This window comes from Taeniopygia guttata, chromosome 4 (assembly GCF_048771995.1).
Source record: "Taeniopygia guttata chromosome 4, bTaeGut7.mat, whole genome shotgun sequence".
Classification (NCBI taxonomy): Eukaryota; Metazoa; Chordata; class Aves; order Passeriformes; family Estrildidae; genus Taeniopygia; species Taeniopygia guttata.
In genome coordinates this window covers 13,540,613-13,565,598 of record NC_133028.1, presented here as the reverse complement: position 1 = coordinate 13,565,598, position 24,986 = coordinate 13,540,613, and the positions used below count along the sequence as shown (strand labels likewise).

The window sequence follows — 24,986 nt, the reverse complement described above, 5'->3', positions numbered from 1 at the left end:
ATAAATTCATAAATTTGAAAATATGAGGGGAAAACCAGCATGCTTTCCTCAGTAAGATATGTTTATCTGAGGATGAGGCTGTCATTACTGGGACTGGGCTAGGTCTCTTCCATGCACTGTGCTATTTCTTCACTAGGATCTGTCACATTTTAACCTCTTCATGTAACTATGGCTGGCAAGTACCAAAGACTATTCCTTCACATTTGCTTCCAAAAGTATGTTTGCATTTGCCAGCATGCTTTCCAAATTCTTTGTACATCTTAAGAAGAGATATGCAAATGAAAAGATTATGGACTAGTAATTTCTTTGGAAAAACCCTAGTCATTAGGAACAGATAATTTTTATGGTTTGATTTCTAGACAGTGATAATTTTTGATGTTTAGTTCATCTGGGCCAGCTATTATTTAAACATTTTTAAAACGTGAGAAGCTGCAATAAATGAAATTTATTTCACTGATGTTGCTTAAGTTTATGTGATCATAATCATGTAAGTATCAGCATATACAAGTCCATAATTTAAATTTTCTTGCAGTTTATAGTCTGAACTCCTTTATAACTCTTGCAGAGAACTGTATCTCTGCGTATGGGTAGATATTCGAAGACCATAAGAACTTGGTTGCCTTTGTCCTTATCCTCATTCAGTAGTGAACAAGACATCAAAGGTGGATATTGCACAACAGAGCTGAGCAGCTGTGTGTGTGTGAATGTTGAACCCCACTGCTGCCATGCACTCTGGAAATGCATGATGGTGTCCCAGGCTACCCAGAGTGCTTAAGCACACCAAGCACCACATGCTCTAGAGGGTACAGAGGATAGATTTACATGTTCAAGATGCGTTTATTTTTTGAGTTGAAAATACTGTGAACTTGAATTTCCATGCCTATGCTGCCCTGTGCCACTTAAGCCTCTTGTCCCTACCTCTGCACTGAAGCTTACTATCCCTTCAGGGACCTTCTCCTTACATAGTATGTGCCAATATGTATGTTGCAGATAATTTCTATGAATTAGATCACTAAGATTATCTAAATTTTTTTATGTCCCCTTGGAAATATTTTTTTCTATATTTTTTTTCTATTTCTATCAAATATCTGAGTATTTTAAACCCAGAATATTTTCATGAAGTAGGTGCCCCAGATAAGACTGCCCTAACCCAACTCTTACAGAAATCCTGCTTCAGAAAACTGCTTAAGACCGTTATTATAATTAGACAATTATTAATCTTCAAAGAAGATTCAAAGAACTTTCAATAATTTTGCAGACAAAACTGAATTTCAATTAAGCCTCAGTTTTTAAAGGCAGAAAAAAAATCCACATGTAAATGCCAAACAGAATAATACATTCTTCATTAATTTATTGCCATATAATACATGAAAAGTATAACTTCAATAATCAGTTATCAGTGAAATTCCTGACATATAAAGCAAATAACTGAGTGTGTAAAAGTACTAGAAAAATTCATTTCTTGTCAAAAAATATTTCTGAATCTTTATTACAAAGGTGGACAGAGAGAGGGTAGAAGGGAAGGCACATAAATGGAAATATTTTCAATTACTAAATACAATTCCAGATGATAGATATTTTCAGAAAATTCACATAGCAAGATAATAACTAGAAATAAAACTCTAATCATCAAGCAGCAAAGCAGAGAATGTGGTTGCTATTAAGAGTCTAGAAACAGAATCAAAGAGGAAAATAAAGAAGATGGAAAATTCAAATAGGAGTACAAAAGATTGCACACTAGAAATAGAAGTGCGATGAGGAAAACTACATGTGAAGGATGGGGACAAAAGATGAGGGAAAGAGATGGCCTCTCCTTTCTAAAATACTTGTTGTTTTTTTTTTTTTTTTTTTTCAAAAAACTGTGTGAGGCTATAGTAGAAATAGGAGGTTATACTTTGCATTGAAAGCCACAGAAAAGGATACAAGATAAGATCTCTAGAGTTAGCATACAAAGCATCTCAGCCCAGGTCTATAAAACGTCACAAATGAGATTTCCACTCAGCAAAACCAATGCTTGTGTGTCAAAAGAAAAATGAAAGCTTGATTCCTCTGTTATCAGGAAATAATTCAGTGCCATTGACTTCAAATAGAGATGGAGCAATTAACATCAGTACTGAACCTGACCTGACCCATTAGTTCCCATACTAACAAGGGGTTACAAAATTCTCTGCTAATTTGTGACAAGCTTAAAATAGCTCTGACTGTTGCAGCTCAAAAAGTGTAAGATGAAACAAGAGCAATTGAAGAAAGTTCCTTTTTATGAGAAACAGCTCTTCATTCTCCTTGCAAAAGCAACACCAGTGTTAATAATCTCACTAGAGTTTTCATATGCATACATGTGAGTATAAACACACTGAGAAAGGACCAGACTTGTCTGCAAATCTGAGGAACACAAACATACTCAGGAAGGACAAAATTTTCATTAAGATCTTAACACAACAATTACATCAATTTCTCCAGTCTCATCTAACTCCCACTGCCTGAACTCATGGTGACTGATGCTGCATGTCCTGGTACCTTGAAACTCCAGGTACGAGAGGTTTAAACCTGAACGGGGATAGCCCTTCTGTCCAGAAGATTTACTTTGCTTCTGTTTTGGCCAAAAGAGAGGGACACTGACTTAGTGTCTATCCCTGCAACTACCATAAGACTGAGCTGGTTTGAAGCACTGACAAAACAGCTTTTAGTGATCTTCCCATTCCTGGTGGAGTTAGGAAGCAAGTCACTGGACTGTTACATCAGTGTAGAAGTGTCCTAGAAGAACAGGGTGTGGACAGAAGCAGGTAGTTTTCCTTCAGAGGAGAGCACATTTGCTGGCAGGTCACCCAGTTTCTCAGCAGTGTGTCAGAAAAGCTAAACATAGCCACAATTCTGGCAACTGCAGAATAACAACTGAAGAAGCCACAAGCAGCAGCTCTTTACAGCTCTCTGCAAGGGAGTTGGAAATGTTTTGGTCATGAAAATTGCGTGAAGCCAAGATGGCTTTGCTGGCTGGATCTGCCTAGGGATTTGTAAACACTGCGGTGTCCAAAGAGCTTAAGGAGTTTCATCAAAATTTTGCTTTTGAGGAATCTATATATGATCCTTTGTGGTTTTATTTCATCAGAAAGACAAGAGTTCAATCCATTTCTTTCTAAGAGAAATGAGTTTCATTTATTCAAATGCAGAGAGATTTTTAAAATCTTCTGTCTCCTACTAAAGGTAATTATGTATTGCAATCAGCCTCAGCACATGTGTAGCCAACCACAACATTAAATATCTGTGAAGCATCAGTGTCTTTGCTAGTTTGGGCCTGGAAATGGCTTCAAAAAATTAACCTTTTATTGGAGAAAGGTCTGTAGAAAACACAGAAAGTGGAAGCAGGCAAATTATTAACCTGCAAAATTTAATACATATTTTCAACTTTGCTGTTTCAACAGGAAATTTTGTACAACAAAGTACAACAAACTGGATCAAGGTGTTGGGATTGCACATGAGGCAGAACATCAACCTGTCTTATTAACATCTGTGTGTCTTGCAGTCTATAGTTAGCTAGGAACAGCAAGCCTTGGAAAAAAAAAAAATCTAGCAAAAAAGAAAAACCCCAAACCAATAAACTTATGAAATTGAAGAACAGTTTTTTTAGAACTGCTTAGACCATTAAAGCTACAGGGCCTACACAGAACAGAAAATATTTCATTTGAAATATATGATCTGCTTATTCTTCCTGTCATACATGGAGTTTCTGTCTCCTTCCAGCTCTCTGGGAACTATAACTTCATCTGAGAGTATAGAAGAGAACATATATGACTTTTTAATACATAATTTTATCTTGGAGGATAAAAATGTTTCTGGGGAATAGAGAGGGGGAAGGAAGTTGCTGAAGACTGCACACTTCCTTCAAGAACTGGAGTTCTTTCAAGTAAATTGTCATTTTCCTAGAGAAAAAGCTTGCTGCAGATGTTCAAGTCATTCCACAACTAAGAACTCCATCTCATATCATTCCAACTAGCAGACAGCTCAGGAATTTGCACTGCTGTAATGTCACTTCCCTATTCCTTTGGCAACGCCCCAAAAAAGCAGAGCTCTCCTTAACTATTGTTTTACCCTTAACTGTGCTGCCAGGCTTCCCTGCTGTGCTTCCCGTGGTTCCCGTGGGAGCTGCCTGCACACGCCGGCCGCGCTACAGAGAAACCACAATAAGGCTGACAGAGAGTGCTCATAAATGCTTTAAGAGCTCCATGTGGGAGTTTCCTAAGGTACAATATTTAAAATACTTCCACTGTACAGGAAATCTCATATTTCTTATTTTCTGCTCAAGTTAGGAAGAACATTAAGAGAAAGATCCTGGGGAGTAGACATACAATCTCCTTCGCTGATTTTCTTTTAAATTTCATTTTCTACTCTGAAAAAGATAATACAACTAGCCAGCCCAACAAATACATACTCAACCTCTGCCATTACCTAAATTGGCCAAAAAATGGATTCACTAATGTTTTTCTTTATATAAAATTAAATATAGTTAGAAGGTGCTTATGCCTCAAAGTTTACTTTGTTATAGAATTCTCCAGGGGGCCTAGTTGGTACAAATCTAAAATGACAATTCCTAGAATGTGTTTGGTGAATACATCAGTGACATTTTCAAAGATATTTTACCTTGTTTTTTGTCTTCTGTCAACAATTTAAAAAAAAGAAAAGAAAAGGCAAGATGCAGAGCATAGGCTTTTGGAATCCAGAAACTCTGTCTAAGAGTAACAAATAAACTACATAACAGTAAAAGACCCTGAGTACAACAAAAGTATCAAAAACTGGGCAAGCTGAGACAACCCCAAACCACCAAACAAGATGAGAAATCTTCACCACAGTAAGATGAAACAAGATTTAACATCCATGTGGAAGAACATGCATGGATTGCCTCTGATAATGATGTTGTGTGGAGGGTTTGGATTTGGTTGGAAGTTTGAAGGCATAAACCCATTTCTCTTTATATTTTGACAATTCCAAGTACTAAAACAATAACAGTTTCATTCAAATTATGAAGAATTTATAAATAATTTCTTAGGAACTATGAAGTCATGAAAAGTCCGTGGCCACAAAAGGAAGACAGTCTTCAGTACTGATAGAAGCTTTCTAAACCAGATGAAGAAAAAAAGTTCAGTAAAACAAGTGGATGCTCCTAGTTAATTAGATAAAAGCATTCAGAAGTCTTCTAGATCCAACACTCTCCATGCTGCCACATTGCCTGTGTTTAAATTCAATATGATCTCTGTGCATGGTGTAAATACAAATTGCATATAATACTGACAAAAGGGGGTATTATATTCAGCAGCATCACTGGATTCCCTTACAACAGCAGCATTTGAATTAGAAGGCCTCCAAAACAACCACAGCATTCTCACTGTGCAACAATTCTAAATTCAATGTGCCTTTGTAACTTACCCTCAATTTCGTCACTATATTTCCTGCTTGTCTCTTTTGAGTATTTACATCTGCCTAGCAAATAATCTCACTGGGAAAAAAATCCATGAGCAAGGAAGAAACTGGGCATATGTAAAACATTTAACATCCTTAGGATAAAAAATACTTACTGATGGAGTTCCTCTCTGTAGTAAAAGATGTCCCTTTAAAAGAAAAAATGGAGGAATGGTGTTTGCAAATTGTCCTTCCACACAATTTCAGAGGAAAATTCCACATATTTTGCTGTTGGGTCACAGTGAATCCTATGATCTTTCTACACATCTGCTGTAATCTGGTGTGGTGCTTCAAGTAACTATTGATCCTAGCTGATCCTCAAATAGGGTTCAGTAACCACAATAAAATAAATATCACAGTAAGAACAAGAGCAAGGCAGGTTTTGCTCACTGATTCAACTCCATGATGCAATCTCGGTGCGCTCCTTCTGATGGATGATGAAAAGTCCATTCTGCTCCTACCATTTCCATAGCTTTGAATGAAACCATCCTTTGCCAATACAAGGAATCTGACATAATATTTATAATGAGATATTAACTGTAGTGTAATGGAAAAAGAACATCAGAGCTTTACAAAATTTCCCACAATTTTTAATGATTGTACATCAAAGAATATCAGGGTAGGGAGTGCAAATAATTGAATAAATAACAGAAAAAAAGACATAGGAATAAAGAAATAAAGATAAAAAGAGGCAACAACACTGATAGAGTTGTTAGGACATTAGTAGAAAAACAGCAATTAAAATTTGTCAAGTGATTAAGCTCAGATACTATTCATTAGGGCTACTCCAGACTTTTGAACAATAACATTTGCATTGGCAACAAGTTAAAGTGTATTTTCCATGAAGAATTGACCTCAAGAAGGACTCATGTTGGAGAAGTCCATGGTGGTCTGTCTCCTGTGGAAAGGACCCCATGGTGGAGAAGAGAAAGAGTGTGAGAAGTCCTGTCCCTGTGGAGGAAAGAGCAGCACAGACAGCATAGGATGAAATGACCACAGCCCCTATTTCCCATCCACCTGCACCACTGAGGGGATGAGGCAGAGGATTCAGGAGCACAGCTGAGCCTAGGAAGGAAGGAATTAGAATGAAGATGTATCCTTTAAGGTTCAGCAAATAAAACCCAAACATCAGCACCTGCGTAACTGAACATGGATTGTCCCTTTTAGTATGAAGGAAAATGTTTAGGGTTTCAAAGTTTAGCATATACATAGTGAGCTTTTGATAAGCTTGTTCAAGTTTTATACTAAAATACTAATATCAGAAATCATGCTTTATATACAGGTATGAAATTATTGTCAATCCAATTATATTTTAGTGTGTAATCAAAATACTGCATTTAGTTATAAGTATTACAGGATAATACTAATGGAAATTAGATACTATCATCCTAGTACCTGTCCTTTTTCTCTAATGTTACTTGCACTTTTATAATGCTCCTCTACGTCCTAAAGCCAACAGTCTGAGGCTTCTCTAAGAAGTGGGGCAATATGAGAGCCTTACTGAAAGGAGCTTGAAATAAATTTTATTTCTTTTTATCAACTAATAGAAAAGGGTGGTGTTTGTTACCAAATACATCTGCACACTTCTAAAACAAGCTAAAATCAGATCAGGCTAAGACAAGCCCAGACAAGTTCTAAGATCCCATATTCCTAGACTTTTTACTAGTAATGATAAAAAATGTTTTTACTGGGCTGCATCTATGATAAAGACATGTAGATACTTGTGTACAGCACAGGAGAAGGGTAGGTACACAGACACTGTGCCTTGCTACAGACAGTGGACAATCTATTGATTGTCATTGGGAATATATAAACCCTACATGTAACAGAATTAAGTGATACACACAAACCTACTATCAGACATGTTTTGAAAATCTGTAACCACGTCAGCGTGCCAAAGCATAAGTATAATCACATTTCGCTTACTTCTGACATTTGGCTGATGTCTAGAACAACAGAAATGTGTCTTATTATACAGTGTTGTATAAATTTTAAAAATCGTGTTTCTGAGCATTAAATATGTAGAATAAGATAACTTCTCCTGAAGTCAGATGGCTTTGCTAGTGGAAACTCATGTCTCTCTTAATTATTTAGAACTTTTGAAGAATTACAAAAAGGAATGGAAAAAAATATACTTGAATATTTTAAAAGCCTAGGGGAAGATACTCAGAAAATTAAACTGATGTAATAATTTTTCCCATGGGATTTTAATGGCAAATTATATGCAGAAAGGGCTAGTTTTTAGCACAGTAAGTGTTAACAGTTTGGGAAAGATTCAATGATGCAGTTTATTTCAAAATAGTCTTAAAAAGGAATAAATAACAAAGATTGCAGAAGACAAAAATTTGCATTCATTTGATTTAGATAAGTTAAAACTGAAGAAAATTTCAACGCACAAAAAGACAATAAGGACTTAGAGTCAAATTACCTCGAAATTTGATGGCATTTATATAATCTACAATACCATAAATATTTTCTCTTAGCTACCTTCCTGATTTAGGATTAAAATTTGACCAGAACAATATCCTATAGAATTTATTTTTACACCTCTCAGTGCATTATGTAGTCAAGTAGAGAAAATATATTTGATGAAATGGACTTCTGGTCCAGTTTTACGAATGAATTCCAGTGTATACTCTGCTAATATAAAGAAATATTTAAGGAAAATTTGAAGTTTCTTACACAAGTAATTTTAATAACATTTTGGGGTTAGCTGTGTTGGTATGGTTAGGTTTTATAGCAGGAGGCTACAGGAAGGGCTTCTGTGAAGAGCTGAGAAGTTTCCCGTGTCTGACAGAGCCAGCTGGCTCTAGGATGGAGCCAGAGCCGAGCCCATTGGAATGCTGGCAGCTCCCCTGGGATAGCACAGTGAAGAAGGGAGAAAAGCTGCACAACTGAAACTGCAGAGAGGAGTGAGAACACGAGAGGAACAGCCCTGCTGAGATCCTGCTCAGTGAAGAGGAAGGGGCAGGAGGTGCTCCAAACACTGGAGCAGAGATATTGCTGCAGCCCAGGATGAAGACCCTGGTGAGGCCCTGCAGCCCATGGAGGTCATGCTCGAGCAGGTGGGTGCCTGAAGGAGGCTGTGACCCCATGGGAGCCTGTGCTGGAGGAAGCTCCTGACACGACCTGTGGCCACATGGAAAGAGGAGCCCATGTTGGAGCAGGTTTTGTGGCCGGGCTTGTGACCATGTTGGGGACTCCCCTGGAGCAGCCTGTTCCTGAGGGACTGCACCCCATGGAATTGACCCACACTGCAGCAGCTCCTCAAGAACTCAGCCCATGGAAAGGACTCATGGTGGAGAAGTCCATGGTGGTCTGTCTCCTGTGGAAAGGGCCCAAGAGTGGAGAAGAAGAAGAGTGTGAGAAGTCCTGGCCCTGTGGAGGAAGGAGCAGCACAGACAGCATAGGATGAAATGACCACAGCCTCATTTTGCATCCCCCTGCACCACTGAGGGGATGAGGCAGAGAATTCAGGAGCACAGCTGAGCCTAGGAAGGAAGGAATTAGAATTATTCCATTCTGATTTATTAGAAAAAAAATTAAATCATTTTTTCCCCAAGTCAAGCTTAGTTTGCCCATGAGAGTAACTGGTAAGTGAAAACTCTCTGTCTTTCTCTGGACCCAAGAGGTTTTTTGTTACATTTTCTCTCTGTCCTCTTATGAAGGCAGTGATAGAGGGGCTTTGGAGAGCTACTGGAGCCCAGCTAGGAACAACCTAACACATTGTTATTGGGAAAATGGATGGGAAGTTGCCAGACAAGAACAAGGGAAATTATAGAGTTGTAATGTCTCTTGCACAAATTTTAAATAATAAGCAAAAAGAGGGCAAGAATATAGTCAGAGAGATATTAAAGAATAAACTAGAGTTGCCATGTAAATCAGGCCTCTGTGATAAAAAAGCTTGTGACTTATGCTGAATGTTACTTGTACTGGAAGTTGAGCAATAAATTCTAAGGTCATTAAAATGCTGAATTTAAATATATTAAGTATAGTTTGGCATTCTATAAGCTGAACTTATTGCTGGTTGCCAAATTTCTTGAGTTATGTCAAGATCAACTCTCAACTTCAGGCTTGACTTAAAAATTGACATTTTCACGTCGTAAATGCTTGAGCAGTTCTGTAAAATCCAGGGCTAAAAATATTTGTGTGGTGTTGTTGCATCTCAGGTTTTCTGTTTCAGTTTGCATCTCAGGATCAAACTTGTTAGTGCTGTGGTCAGGAATAGAATAACATGTTGGACTGACTAACCCAGAGATACTGATTCAGTTATTCTTGAGTAGCTGACATGAACAAACAAATGACATTTTATCTTGAGATTACCAATACATGAATCGTGAAAAACAACCTCTCAGTTACTTCAAATTTCATCTGTTGTTTTTAAAACACAGAATCTACTTCCCATTAATCTCAAAAGGTCTGCAAATTGCAAGATAACATGTAATCCCTACACAGTAGCCACCCTGCTGTCTAGAGCTTATCAACGATTATTGTGTAGGATTTGTTTTTTTTTTGTCATGGAGGTGATTTTGTTGGTTTTTTTTAATGCTGAAATAAATCTGCAATTCATGTGAGCTTGGCTCATTAAACTTCAGTTCTGTAACAAACAACATGGACACAAAAATGGAACAAATATTTGCCCTTGCAGAGAAGATGTTCAATTGCACACCAGATTGTGTTATCAAGAGTGTGGACAACAGGTCCTGGGAATCAACCATTCTCATTTAGCTGACACTTGTGAGACTGCATCTGTAGTACTGCAATTGAATTTTGGGTTAGTTGAGATAAGAAAGATGTTGTTATGCTGCAACTAGTACAGGAGATAAGACTCTAAAATAGACAGGGAGTTGGAACTTGTGATTTATGAGAAGATGAAAGAGCTGTGTTTGTGCACCATTACAGAGAGAAAGCTTAGGGGACATCTTGCTATGCACAACTACTGCCTAATGCAAGGATTTAGAGAAGATGGAGATGCAATCCCTTTGCAAAGGTATGCAAAGAGTCAAGAAACACTTTCTTACCTCAAAGAGAATCTTGTATTCTCAGACTGTTGTAGCAGGGTCAAAAAAAATCTCTAAAATTCCTAACTGCTTTTTAAGTAAAAAAAATATTATGAACTAGCTTATTTTTAATAGCATTTTTATTATATTCTTCTTAAATCCTCATTTTCATGCTAAGAGATGCACATCATGCTTTAGCATGAAAAAATACTAATGTAGAGATGAGAGATTTTAAGTTACAAGTGATTAATAATTGTTGAAGAGCATCAATTCTCAGATATCAACTGGACCAACAGAGACATAAGATCCAAAAGTGGAGAAGTAGCAAAGCCTCACTTTGAAGCAAAATGCCTGTCCTAGGAGGGAAGAATTTCCCTGATGAAAGCTACACAAATTGAGATTTGGAAAATCAGATGCCAAATAAAAACATTCTAATGTTAATAACCAGTTTGTATTGCTGGGATCTTGGGGAGGATAATATCTCCCTGCTTTAAAAGTACTTTCTTACTGAGTGAGCAATTTACCATGTTGTGTTTGATTTAAAAAAAAATAAAAACACTTAAAAATGCATGCAAAGATTCAATAAAACTACTAAGCTTCATGGATAGCTTGCTTTCTCACACGGGTCCAGAGTACTTCATGTACTGTACAATATAAACAGTATATTATTTCCCTCTTTGAAACAAAAGAAACTGAGCCAACGATGCTAAATGACTGTACAAGACACCAATTTATCTTGGACTTAGACCTGGATTCCCTGAATATCAGTCCACGACCAAGCCACTAATCAACACTGATTCCTGGCAGTATGTTCTGAGCATGCCAGTGTAACTTCATGGATTTTGTATGTAAAGTAATGAGCCTTATGGGTTTTTTTACTTGGGGCAAAAAACCCCAACAAGTGTGATCAGTTTGTGTTCTAAGGTGTAGGCAAACTGGCTGATCGTGACTCTATTTAATGTCCACTAGGTTTATATAATCCTTTCCAATTTATATAAGCATCCACTGCATTTCTGTTTGTCCTGTCATCTTCCTTCAGTCTTGCTACATCTCTTGGCAAGAGTTGTTTTATCCCTAAAGGAATCAGTGATTACTTGTTCAAATGGAGCTGCTGCTATATTGGAGAGTCTTCACAACAATGGGCTACTTTTCCTGTAGTTGGACTTCTTTGTTCCCCTTTATAATTAATTTGAAACTAGAACATTTCACAAAACTGTAAATGCAGAGTATTTCACTTTCAATGGGAAGGCATCTGCAGTAAGTGTACTCCATATGGAATTAGTTTCTCTATTCAGAATGTGAATGCAGTACATGATGCCATTCAAGTAGGATTCAGATTCAGTATCATCTGCAAAAAGAAAATACATTGTATTAGCACTCAGTTTTGAAATATTTTTTTTTAATATGTAATGTCTTGTTCCTATAGTCAAAATAATTAGATGTAAAGGGATACTATCATATGAAAGAAGTTTTGTGATTCAGCTCACTAGTGTTTTGTGTTTTGCCACTGACTGATGACATCAGCACTGACTGAAGTTACCATAAGAGTAACATGCAAAACAGAGCAGACTGTCAGGTTTTACATTTTACTTCTCTTTGTAGAATTGTGCTTCAAGTCCAGATCTATTAAAAAGTAAAATCAATTAGTAAAGTGCCTTCCATGTCTGGAAATCACTATAATATAAAAATACGCTGAATTTGGTGGATTTTTGTGGAATCAAAGTATCTGAGACACATCTTCAAATTTCTTTTCTACAGGAAAAGAGAGATGAGATGCAGAAGATGTAAAACTAGTATCTACCTACTGTAGATAGTATTATTATTAGCACCAATAATGAAGCAATATACAGTAGATCAAATAGCATCCCCTGTATGCACCCTAAAAGGATTAAATTCACCTTGCTGCAGATAAGAACAAAGTTAATCTGCTGTATAATCCCCACATAAGTCCTGAAAGCTGTGTTATTTCAGTTGCTTTTCAGTTAGGAAGGCAAAAGCAAGGATACTGCTTTTGGAAAAAGTAATTTATGTCTTTGAATTGATTTAGCATGCATGCTTAGAGTGAGGGTAAGCTCACAGCACTCACCCTGACAATTGCTTTGCAATGCATAAGAGACAGATATGACACCCCTTAAAGGGTCAACTTCTTCCACTGGCAGTGTTTGTTAAGTCCAAATAAAGAAACAACATTTAGCCAGCTATGTAAGTACTTTGCATGGTAAACAAGGTGCATGTTTAAGATCTTGCCTGTTTAAAATCACTCATGAGTAAGCTTTTGCCATCAATACTCTATAATTTTTCTTGATAGTTATGCTTTACTCAATGGTCATACATTGATCTTTTTCAATAACTGGCTGAGAGAAATCCAAATAAATTCTTTAATTTTATTTTACTTTTATTATTTTTTAAAAATAGTGAGAATAGATGTGATAAACTGCTATTTGGTACCTTTACTTTAGACTATATATTGATTGAAAAAATTATCCAAGACAATTGTTAAATTGGTGTTGATAGGGTGCCATCTTTTAAATAAAAAACAGAAATGGGGACTGAAACTCATTAGTTGCTAAATTTTCATAAATATATGTACAACAGAGGTGAAGAGAACTATAAGGCAGGTGCATACACACAAAGAGATGCACAATTGCACAGTTAGTCTATGCAAGCCATTATTATGATTGCAGATGCAAATGGTAAGTCAGCTGTTTAACTGTTCATTTACTCATGTAAGTACTGTTTTCCTAAGCAATGACATTGTATATATGTAAATTGAGAAGCAATCTGATTTGTTAGTGTTGTACTCACTTTGCACAGGGGTAAATAGCTACCAGAGATGAAAGAAAATAGAAAATCATGGCTGTAAAGTTGAATGGCATTAATTATTGGTGGTGCTGCTGCTCGTTATATTGCAAAACCTCTTCCTGGTTAGATGTACATTCAATAGGAGAGATGATTATAAAGGAAAAAATGTGGGGGGAAAAAAAGGACGACTGCAACAAAAAATATTTCAAAGCTTCTGCAAAGATAAAAATTGCCTATTGCCATGCTCTAGAATTTCTCAGAAAGACCTCTTCTGAGATATAAACTACTTCCATTACATTGACTATTTTTCTTTCAGAAGCATATGCATTGATATACACCCTGTTTGTTTCATTATGAGACTCCTAGTGAGACAGGAATATCTACTAGTCAAAAACAACATAAGCAGGAATGCCTCTTAATTCAAGATGCATTTTTCAGTCAAAATATATTATGCATGTTCAGTTACACAAAAGGTCTTGCTAAACCCAAAAGCAAGCCCAAATGCCTGGGGTATAAATACCTATAAAGACTTCAGTAAAACTTCCATTTCAATTTTTTTTTATACCATTTCTGATGCCCTCCTTCTGCTTATTCCCTGGAAGTTGCTTCATACTCTCATTTGATGTTGCTCTGGGCTTTTCTTCTTTCCAAATGCCAATCCTAATCCAAATCCCAACTTTAGCATGAATCCTAAACTTAAACCTAGTGCAGGGACTGAGACGTGGCCTTAGCCCAAGACACAATTTCCCAATGTCTATGTGTTTAATGACAGCTACATAATCACTATGGCTGCCCCTGCTGCACTGTGGAAAACCCAGGAGAGGATGCATATCCAGGAACAGCTCTGTTTTCGTCTTTGTCTCCTTCTAGATGTCCTGGGAAAGGATGGGAAGCTTTATTACCTCTCAGTCCTCTTTTATTTTGTTTTCGGTTTTTTGTTTTCTTTCACCATTTCAGTTAATACATATTACATTAATACATTACATATTCCATGAATACATAATACATACATAATACATTACATATTCCATGAACAAATCCTTGTGAATCTATTTCAACATCCTTCATGCAAAAGATTGTTTTCTTGCCCAGGGCCAAGCACTGACTTGTGAGTCCAAACATGCCAAGAATAATACTATATGTCAGTCACACAGTATGGTATTAAGTGTACCTTTCTTAAGTGTACTCCACTTCCTCAGCACCTCAGAGCTGAGCTTCTCCTGACCTTCCTCTCTAACCTCAACAAAGGTTGCTGCTTGGAGCACTGCTTGGAGTGTCAGTTCAGGTACTCTGAATCTGAGGCAAATTCAAAAAACACAATAATTCAGAAGACTCACTTCGTTCCTTTTGGACTCCCAATGTTCTTAATAACCGATGACCACAGGTTAGGATCCATCCTCCTTAGAGATAGAAATCTTTTTAGATGTTGCATAAGCACTTTGATACTTCACTCAGCCAAGACACTGTAGACATCATCAGATGTTTAAATGCCTGCAGTGGGTTATGTACAGAGAAGGAAGAGGTTTTAGACAATTTTTCTTAAACAGTTAAACAGAACTTGTGCCTCTTATCCCTGCAAATAAATAGAGACAGTCCTTTTTTTTTTTCATTCAAAACTTATTTATTTTAGCATTTTAGATTTTTCTAGAAGGCTTTTTTCCTTCACTGCAATGATTTATTGAGTGGTATCCTACTGGAGTACAGAGCAAAGGTCTTCTAAAAATTATTGTACTAGGAATAGTGCCAATAATTTACACAATCACCTAGTTCTTAAGGCTCATCATCTTCACATATAGGAAAGCATTTGTATGCTACTGATTCTGAAAAGACTCAGTTTCAAAACTCTAGAAATTTGGTTGTGTGGATTACACAGTTAAAAAAATATATATTTAAAGACACTGTAGGTCCCATGCACTCAGTTATTAAGTAATTCAGGAATTGAATTTCCTAAGTTAGGCTGCTCTGATTTGTCTTCTCTTCCATCACCATGGCAGAATTGTATCACTGAAAGTACTCAAGAGTAGAGGTTATTTCTTCTGTTGCTTTGAAACAATGAATGGGAAAGGGAGCTGAAAATTGAAGCAGTTGCTGCCAAAGTTGTGCATAAGTCTGCAGAGAATGCTTCTGCCAATTACTTTTTTATCCTGTCTATATGACTAAAGTTCCCAAAGTGTCTTGTTGCAGACTGTATCCTCCATCAGGGAGTCACTAACATGACAGGGACTAGCAAACATCACAAAAATATTTACATTAATTTTCATCTCGTTTGGAAAAATAATTTCCTTTGGCTGTGGTTTACGTTCCAGTTGAAATTTATGCAAATTCTGTATGGAGACTAAGTTGAAGAAGGCTCTCAGATGTTTGACAGCAGCAAATTTCCTGTTAAGCCAAAAAGGTTCCATATTTGTACCAGAAACAGATGCAATTATTCAGTTACAGGACAAAAAAATATCATCTGCATGACATGACTAATCCAAAAAAGGCTCCTGATTTATAAGGCAGAATTGGAGGTTACACTTGTCACTGGAGTATAAGGGATGTGTAAGCTCCACATTTTGTTTGTAATTCAGGTAGGTCAGCTTCATAATTCAGTCCTATACTGACAGCCCTGTAGCTATGTTAGGTTGATTTCCACTGCCAAATACCAAATATTTCCCAGGACTCCAAATATGCCACCTATGCTGTCACCACAGATCTTTGCTGCCAACAGAGCTGGTTGTTGCACTTCTGACACATCCATACAAGCTGCTGTCATGTTCCCCAGCAAAGCAAAACCTTTAAACATATTTTGAATATTATCAATGTTTAAAATTATGTATGTCCATTTACAAAAAAACAAAGCAAAGTCACTAATTAACTTACGTAGTATCACAGACAGACCATAGTAGAAAAAGGTTTTAAAGCTCTAGTCTTATAAACTGAACTGTTTCATGCCATTAAAATGGCATGAGTTAGTGAGGGCAGTAACTTCTACAATGCTGATGAAGAATAAGAAGAATCATGAACAAAATAGCCCAGCAGCTATGCTGTTTCTTTTGATATTATGTAAGGTACATCATATAAATGAACTAATTCTTTTCAGAAAATCCTTTTAGAACTTACAGCTTTTGTTGTTCTCTCTTGATGCAGCTTTTCCTCCGAGTGCTGGCAGCAAAGTGAAGTTTACTCACATCCCGATGGCCACGTGGAGCTGGTGCTTCACTGAGCAGAATTTGAGTAAAGTCTTTGCTGCCAGCAGTCAAAGCAGAACATACAGTATTTCCAGGGAGAATGCCCCATTCGGGAATGCAAGAAAATATAGATGGCCAAAGGCATCTTAAAAGCTTGGTTATGCAGAGGAAGAAATGAAGCAAGAAGAAAATTGGAGCCCAGAGGGAGAAAGGAGAGGCAAAACCAGACAGGACATAGAAGTGTAGTGAACTTCAGTCACTGTAAGTAAGGACAGTTCTGCATATTACAGTCCAGTGACCGTTCTCCAGATGAACTAACAACTCTAGTTGAACAAACAAATTCCAAACATAAAATGGAAAAGATATTTATCTTTCTAAGGGAAGAATCAATTTTCATTTTGATGCCTTAGATGATCACTGCATGTTATTTCCATTGTATTTCTCTTTGTAAATCTATTTGTTGCCTTTTTTCAAGCTGATGATCTCTGAAAAACACACAGCAGAAGAGAGGCCCCTCCTTTAAAGGGAATTCTTGAAGTCTCCTTGGAATATCCATGTAGAAAAGGTACATTTAACTAAACACCTACATAGTAGAGCTGCTAGAACATTTTAGGAACATGTAAATTGACAAATCTGACAAATCTGTTTCAACAAAGTTGTGAGCTGTAAGTTTCTGTGATTCAAGTTCTGAAGGAACAAGACAAAACCTGACCTGCCTTACTTTAAAAAAGGCAGTTTTTAAATGACATTTTGAGTGACATTTCCTTCTCAAAAAAAAAAAAAATTGAAAGCTTTTTAATTCTAACATGGAATAAAAACAAATTTTGAAATCCAACAAACTTCTATAAAACAGCACTGCTATTCCCCAGCCACTTCTCAAATTTTTTTGACTAGTTGAAAAACCATTTTCACTTTAGCAGGTTTACTGTATAATTTTTCCCCCAGTATATTGAGAAGGTAGATACTTTCTTATTTCTTTCATATAGAGAGGTTTTCAGTTATAAAATTAATTGATTGCTTGCCAACCTGCATCTAAAGCCAAATATTTGTGCAATTCAACATAAATTCACCACTGCATCTTGCTGTGTGTCACTGAGCTCTGTAGTCCAATTTTAAAGGAATACTTGAGGAGGCTGATGTACATATTTTCATCTCACATATACAAATTCATCATGAGAATTATTGCCTTCAGCAAACAAAATAACACGTGACATTACAAATGTAGATATTCCTTCCTGAAAATATAGAAAGAATAAAATGAAAGACATAATGGCCAGTGAAAAATCTTCCTGAAATTCTAGGTTCTGAAACCTTGAATTCTTCTTATCTTTGTCAAAAGAAGAATGGAGAGTGAAGGGGAAAAAATAAAATAATCATTATTAGAATTATACATAACTCAATCTGACAATCTGAAAGCAAAAAAAAAAACTATAGCAATCATGAAATTATAGTTTTTGGTCCTTGGAGAAGTAAGGAGGGAGGTCAGCAGAACTGCCACCTTGGACTTCCAGAGGGCAGATTTTAGCTTGTTGACTGGTTGAGAGGCTCCATCAGGGGGGAGTCCTGTGGGTTGAAGGGGTCTACGAATTCTGGACAGTCTTCAAGAAGGAAATCTTAAAGTTGCAATATCAGTCCATCCCCTGTGCTTAAGGATGTGCTCTGGGGAAGAAGATCAGGCTGATCTTCTGAATCAGAAGAAGTTCTGGTTGAACAGAGTTTTTGCTAGAACTCAGAGGAAAAAATAGTGTATAAACTTTGGAAGAAGGGACAGAAAACTCAGAACTACAGGGATGTTTTGAGGTTATGCAGGGAGAAAATTACAAGGACAGAAGCCCAGACAGAAGTAAATCCAGCAACTGCTGTAAAAGATAATACAAAGGTTCCTATAAATACATTGGCAACAAAAGGAGGGCTAAGGACAATCTCCATCCTTTACTGGATGCAAGGGGAAATATGACAAAGAATGAGGGAAACAGTGAGGTATCCAATTCTTTCTTTGCCTCAGTCCTTAATAGCAAGGCCATTTGTTCTCCCATATCCAGCCCTCTGAGCTGGAAGACAGGGACAGGGAGCAGAATGAAATCCCCATAACCCAAGGGGAAATGGTCTGTGACCTGCTTTGCCACTTAAGCCAGATGAATCCATGGGGCTGGAAGACAAACACCCACACGTTCCACATGCAGTGGCTGAAGTGCTCACCAAGACACTTTCAATCATTTACCAGCAGTCCTCGTTAACTGTGATGGTCCAAGATGACTGGAGGTCTGTAAAAGTGACAAGAGCAGAAGGAGAATCTGAGGAATTACAGCCCTGTCATCCTGACCTCAGTGCTAGGGAAGGGCTGTGAAGAGATTAGCTTGGGTGCCATAACAGGGCAAAAGAGGAGATCAGGTCCAGCCATCACTGGTTTATGAAAGGCTTGTCCTTCTTGGCCAACTTGATCTCCTTCTATTGACCAGATAACCCACTTAGTGGGTGAGGGAAAGGATGTGAATGTGTCTACCTGGAAAGTCTTGGACTCAGTTTTCCTCAACATTCTCGTGGAGTAACAGTCTAGTTATGACATGGACAGCCACACTGTTCACTGGGTAATAAATTGGCTGGATGGCCAAGCTCGGAGAATGGTGGTGGATGGAGTTACATTCAGCTGGTGGCCAGTCACAGTGGAGCTGCTCAGGGCTGAGTATTGAGGCCAGACCTGTTAATATTGACAACCTGGACAAGCAGATTGAGTGCACCCTCTGTCAATTTGCAGATGACACTAAGTTGGGAAGAAGTATTGATCTGCTGAAGAGTGGAAAGACTCTGAAAAGTGATCTGGACAGGCTGGACTGATGGGCCAAGGCCAGGTTTATGAGGTTCAAACAGTCCAAATGCCAGGTCCTGCCCTTGGTTCACAACAACCCCAGGGAGTGCTACAGGCTGAAGGCAGAATGGCTGGAAAACTGCCCAGTGGAAAAGGACCTGGGTGTGCTGGTTGACAGTGACTGAACATGAGCCAGAGTGTGTCCAGGTGGCCAAGGCCAATAGCAACCTGGTTTATATCAGGAACAGTGTGCTCAGCAGAACCAGGGCAGTGATTGTCCCCCTGTACTTGGCATTGGTGAGGCCACACTTTTAATCCTGTGACCAGTTCTGGGTCACTCATTTCAGGAAGGACATTGAGATGCTGAAGCATGTATGTCTAGAGAAGGGCGTGGAGCTGGTGAAGGGTCTAGAGCATAAATCCTGTGAGGAGCAGCTGAGGGAGCTGGGGGTAATCAACCTTGAAAAAAGTTGGCTCAGGGAAGACCTTGTCCCTACCTGAAACTTGCAATGAGGTGGGGGTCAGTCTCTTCTCCCAGGTAGCAAGTAACTGGATGAGAGAATATAGCAGGGGAGGTTTAGGTTGGATATTAGGAAAATGTCTTCACAGAAAGGGTTGTCAAGCAGTGGAATAGCCTGCACAGAGAAGTGGTGGAATCACCATCCCCGTAAGTGTTCAAAAAGTGTGTAGATGTGATGCTGTGGAACATTGCATAGTGGTGAGCTTGACAGGACTGGGTTAATTGTAAGACCTAATGGTCTTAAAGGTCTCTTTCAACCTAAATAAGACTATGATTCTACAAGCTACTTGAAAAGTCGAATCTAATTGGCACGTCATTCCCTGCTCAAGTTGGTTGAGGATCTTTATTGTTTTTCAATACACTTTCACCAGATGTATTCCCATGTGCTCCTGCAAGTTTCAGGCAACAGTGTCCTGGATGAATGTTATTCTAGAAAGACTACTGCTACTTTGTGGTCTTTCTCTTATTGATTTTAATTTATTCCCTGGATGTTTCATTAAGAGGCTGCAAGTTCTGAAAATATTAATAGAGGTTTAAATAAGACTAGTTTCCTTCTATTGGTCTCTCATATCTCAGCCATTCAGTCTTTTCACTTAATTTGATACGCAGCTGTAAATGTTTTTTTTCATGCATGTTGCTTTCCCAATTTTTCTTTTCTAGTGAGACTGCACATCACAGAAGCAGACACACAAAAATAAAAAGGACAATTTGTCATCTATGGTAAGTCAGCAAAACTGACTTAAGGTGATAGATTTCCAACATCTAGTGATTTTGTATACACCAAAACATCATTTGTGATGCAAGATGGCAAGACTGATTCTATTCTGTGTTTCACCTCTGTCTTAATACTCTGCCTCTCTACCAGCTTTCAGGGCTAAGTTGTAGTATGCAATGATACCATTTGGGATAAGAAACCACACTCTTCTTTGACTTTTATCTTAGAAAGTGAACGAGCATGCAAAGAGTTGCAGTTTGGTACTCAGCACACGCTAGGCAGCACGTCACCACAGCCAGCCCAGCACTGCAGAGGAGCAAGCCCAGTCTCTTGTGCCAGCAAAGCAGCAGCAGCTCTGCTTAATTCCCAACCCAGAGCTCTCAGCTGTGATATGAACAGGCCAGAAGGAAAGTCCTGTCACAGCAAACAGCCCATTCTAGAAACAGTGCTGGATTTGGGGACAGCGAGTGGGGTAAGGGGGACATCTTCCTTCATTTGAGGTATTTCTAGTACATTTGTGAATGTGCAAGAACATCTATCAAGAACAGATCCAGTCTTAATAGGACACAAATGATGGAGAAAATTAAGCTTCTCAGTGACTTATTAGTCAGCCCATTAAAAAAAGTCACATCATGTTCATAGTTTGAATTTATCTCACTTCAGAGTCCAGTAACTTGCTTTGTCTGCTAAATTTAAAAAAAGCATTTGCTTCAGACTTCTTCTTTATGTATGTATTTTATAGCAAAACTTCTCTTGAACCTCTTGTTCCCAAGTCAGACTGAGCTTAAATCTGTTGTGATAAGCAGAATACTTCAGACTTTCACTAATTTGTATAGCTCTTTCCTGAACCTTTTCAGGTGTAATAACCTCCCTTTAAAGGTGCAAATATTAACTTTGAAGACAGTGTTTCATTAATTAGTGGTAGCTGGCAATGTTCTGAATCAATGGTTTGCCTTTGGAGAATGCTAATTTGTGGAAACCAAGCAACTGTACTAATGCATCTGGTGTGTCAAATCTTTAAAAAAATGTTTCTCCCTGTGAGGCTGTTTGCTGGCTGCTGCAGAATCAGAACCTACAGGCTTCTAATACCACCACCTCAAACATTCATAATCTTTTAGAGGCAAAATGAATTGTAGCCTCAAATTCAGTCAAAACTTCCTGCTCAGTGATTACAAATGAGACAGCTCAGTCTTACTTCCTGAAAGGAAATGAGGCTTTTCATTTTCTCAGGCTATTAGGTTCCAGCTGGACCTAAATAACCGCCAAAAGTTTTTTGGGATGTGTACCTTGGTTTATTTACCTGCATAACCAGATTTTCTATCTCTCTTGCACTGGTTATGGGTGATTACTGAAAGATACTTAATTCTTTTCTAGCATCTGTGATACCAGCTTTTAAAACTGCACGTACAATTTCTTATCCCCATGTCTCCTGAGGACAGAGTGGACCAATGTGCTGAGGAGATGAGAAGTTTGTTCAGTAGTTGAAATACCTTTTATTGATCTGAATCTATCTAATCAGAGGCTACACTTACCTCAGATTAAACAGGAGGTAATTTTTAATGTCCCCCCTTTAAGTAAGGACTGTATCAACCCTTTGGATGAGAAAAGTGATATATCCAGTACTTCAACAGCTGGCAAATCCTCCTGATGATTTTAATGACAAAGAGCAGGGTTCCACAGGAGTTTATCCTGATAACATCTGTTCCACAGCAGAGCATTCCTCCTCCTCCCTTGCATGACTGCACCATGAGCCACCAGAATAAACTCATGCCACATGCTGAGTTACACTTCTTCTCTGTTAAAAAAAAAAGAAAAAAAAAAAAGAAAAAAAAATTAGAACCAAGTAAGCTCTGCTTCAGATTGCTTTAAACTGCCATTGAACCACATTTTCAGGCTGCCATTCAACCAGATTTTCTTCTCTGTAACAGTGTCTCTGCTTCAATAGCTTCACCTTTTCCCCCCTGATGACATGCTCATACCTTATCTCAGCACTGCCCACTCAGTTATACCAGTATCTTTGCAGCTAAGCAGTGAGTCAGAGAACTGGCCAGGGTAAGAATAACTGAGGAAAAAGGTTATAACTGATCATCATCTGATACATCTCACTCCAGCTGCAGAAATTGTGTTAGGTACAAAAGTAGGAAGAGTGCAGAAATAATTAACCTGAAGAAGGAAAGTGGATTGTGACACCACTGAATGAAATGCTGTCAGCCTACAGCCTCTCTGAGAACAACTTTTGTGACACTCCTCCAGCCACTGAACTCTTTTATTTACTCCTGCAATCAATATATATCAGTAACTTAAATTACTATTTTTGACATACTAACCAGGATATTTTGTATAGGTTTTCTGTGGTTCAGCTTTGTGCTGGTTTCAGCTGGGGCAGAATTAATTGTCTTCCCAGTGGCTGGTATGGGGCTGTGTGTGGATTTGTGCTGAGCACAGGGTTGATAATACAGAGATATTTTTGTTATTGCCTGACACAGAACCAATGCCTTCTCTGCTTTTGCGCTGCCACACTGGTGAGGAAGCTGGGGGTGCATGGGAGGGTGGGAGGAGACACCGCCAGGACAGGTGACCCAAAGTGACCAAAGGGGTGCTCCAGACCATGTGACATCATGCTCAGTCCATAAAGTGGGAGGAAAGAAAAGGAAGGGGGGATTTTTGGAGTGGTGGCCTTTGCCTTCTCAAGTCACAGTTATGTGTGATGTGGCCCTGCTCTCCTGGAGATGGCTGAGCACCTGCCTGCCCATGGCAAGCAGTAACATAATTCCTTGTTTTGCCTTGCCTGTATGTGGCTTTTGCTTTCCCTATTAAACTGTCTTTATCTCAACTCCTGCCTTTTCCAGCTCTTACCCTTCCAATTTTCTCCCCAGTCCTCCTGGTGGGGGTGTGAGTGAGTGGCTCTACTGGGCTTGGCTGCTGACTGGTTGTAAATAGCTCCAAGTCAAAATGTCACTGGATATTTGAAGGAAAATTCTCTCTGGGTAGATAATCTCTTCTGTCAACAAGACTGTACATAGGAAAATCCCCTGGTTCTCAGTTGCCTCAATATCTGTCTAAAGATCTGGCAAGTACAGAAAAGCTAGATTTGCCCATGGTAATCAGGTGGTACCTATCCATGATATATATATTTTATATAACTCTATCATCTCTACTAACTCTAACATGCCCCAGTTTGGTGATTCATGCAGAATTAAGTGCCCATCAGTAATTTGTCCCATAATCAATCTGAACATTCTCCATTTACCACAGCTAGAACTGCTTTTAGAAAAGTTCTTAGCTGGAGAGTTTGTTACTTCATTACACTTAGTGTACTTAGTGTGATTTTAGACACTCTGGAAGTAGAGAAAGAAAATTTCATTAATTAGGTGTCTACTGAACTGAGATGTTCAGAAAAGGGCCATTATCAGAAAGCTGGAACCCTTGTCCTATGAAGAAAGGCTGAGAAAGTTGGGGTTTTTCGACCTGTGGAAGAGAAGGCTCAGGGTTTACCTTTTAGCAGATATTTAGAGGGGGCTTTAAAGAAAGATGGGGACAAACTTTCTAGCAGGGCCTGTTGTGGTAGGACAAGAAGTAATAAACTAAAATTGTGTAGATTTAGGCTAGATATAAGAAAGAAATTTTTTATGCTGAGGGTGGCAAAACACTGGAGTAGGTTGCCCAGCAAGGTGGTGGATGCCCCATCCCTGAAAACATTTATGGACCGGCTGACCATGGCCTTAAGCAACTTGGTCTAGTTGAAGATGTCCCTGCTCATTGCAGGGGTTGGACTAGATAACCTTTAAATGTCCTTTTCAACCCAAACCATTCTATGATTCTGTGATTCTATGAACTTGCAGAGTTATCTCACCTCCTGTCAAAATCAGCAAGGGTTAAGAGCACTTAGCACTTGCAGACAGCTCATAAAATCAGCTCCCAAGTGATAGGTCATTTCCTTTTGTTACACTATTAGTGTGAACTTGGTTGCAGCTAATAATTATGATAATCACAGAATCATTCAGGTGCAAGGGACCTCAGAAGGTCTCCACTTCAACCTCTTGTTCTAAGTAGGGTAAGCCATCAGATAAGATCTGATCAGATCATAATACTGGGTACCAAAACAGCTCTGATATGTGGCTGATATTTTCTTGTTTCTCATAGTATTTCCAGAATTCTTTCTTTATGAATAGAATATGAGGTGATTCCATAAGCAGTGTCTGGATTTTAAAATGTTCCATTACACATACTCTCAATATTGATGTATTATCTGAATGTAGAGAAAAATATCAATGAAATCAGGCATAGATTGTCTTTCTCTTGTGCATTTTGAGAATCAAGGTTATTCTGCCTGACGTGCATGATTTTTCATAAAATTGTGTTGGAATACAAAAACAACATAAGCTAGTGGCCAACAAGCCAATTGCAAGGAAAAAAAGTTTGAGGTGAAAGCTGTAAATCCCCTGAAACATGAATTCTCTTAAATGTTCAAATGTTCCTACCTTTAATTTGCTTGTGTCCTGCTCAGCTTGAAAGAGTTTTC

The 24,986-nt window shown here is 38.2% G+C and overlaps 1 long non-coding RNA gene across 2 annotated transcripts; it reads right to left on the bottom strand.

Annotated features, from left to right (window-relative positions):
* Positions 1-10,573: 10,573 nt before the first annotated feature.
* LOC140683909 (uncharacterized) lies at positions 10,574-22,259 on the bottom strand. 2 transcript variants are annotated; one of them, XR_012055527.1, is made up of 3 exons: positions 21,997-22,259; positions 14,591-14,744; positions 10,574-11,799 (listed from the first exon to the last, which is right to left on the bottom strand). It is a non-coding gene; the product is annotated as an uncharacterized lncRNA (long non-coding RNA). The 2 variants fall into 2 exon arrangements; XR_012055526.1 differs by lacking the exon at positions 21,997-22,259 and having other exon boundaries at positions 14,591-21,805.
* Positions 22,260-24,986: the final 2,727 nt, after the last annotated feature.